The sequence below is a fragment of the Miscanthus floridulus genome, chromosome 15 (assembly GCF_019320115.1).
Source record: "Miscanthus floridulus cultivar M001 chromosome 15, ASM1932011v1, whole genome shotgun sequence".
Lineage (NCBI taxonomy): Eukaryota > Viridiplantae > Streptophyta > Magnoliopsida > Poales > Poaceae > Miscanthus > Miscanthus floridulus.
Window position 1 is genome coordinate 18,183,974 of NC_089594.1, and position 996 is coordinate 18,184,969.

A 996-nucleotide genomic window follows, 5' to 3' on the forward strand; every position below is an offset into this window, starting at 1 on the left:
GGGTTTTACCATGCTCATCTAGTATGGGAGTTTGCGGGTGCCCACAACACTATAGGGAAATGTTGGCGCCCACAATACTGCTTGGGTTCTGACATGCCTGGAAGGTTGTAGGGCACTCTTCTGACATGTCCTGTTGGTACTATCCTGCAGGTGTGCAGAGTATGGTCCTTGGTATTGCCATTGACTTTGAGCATCCTGCTTTACTTGCTCCGCCCATTTCCTAGTCCTCATCGAGTAGGCGTCCCTGGTCGGTTGGTCCTAGCCGGCTCCGACTATGCCAGTCAAAGAAGAGTTGTAAGCAGAGGTTCGGTGTATCCCCGATCGGAGACGCAGGTCGAAGTTAGAAACTAGTGTTTGGCCAGGCCTTTCGGTCAGAGAGGCGGGCCAAAGCCAGAAGCGAGCGTTGTTCCTCTTTGGCCAGGCCTTCTGGTCGAAGAGGCGGGCCAGAGACAGAAGCGAGCGCTGTTCCTCCTTAGCGAGGCCTTCTGGTCAGAGATTGGATCGCCCTTCTGGCCTATCGTTTAGGTTTTTGGGCCGGCCTAGGAGTTGCAAGTCATTCGCAATGTCATCTGCTGGGCCGAGCCTGTGCTGGGAAGCTGGTCCATGAGGGACCCCGTGTTGATGAACCCGACACTACCCAGTGCAATAATCCAAAGGTATCAAGGTACAGGGTAACAAAGTACTAGGAAATCCTTAGTGGCAGTCAAGGTAGACATATGTAGTATGAATTAAATGATTAAAGGTGTATAGGACAACAAGGATGATCCCATGCTATACTTGCCTTAAACTCATATCCTTCTTCTAGTCCAAACCTTGAAAGGATTGATTTCTAGATTCACCACGTATATCTCACCGACTGGACATGATAATAAAGCACCACACAAGCATCCATGCAATCATACACGAAGCAAATAATAGAACTAAATTAGAATAGTACACCAAACATATGAAACATCAAGTAAAAAGATTTTAAAGATGTTCTACACGTCGCTACGA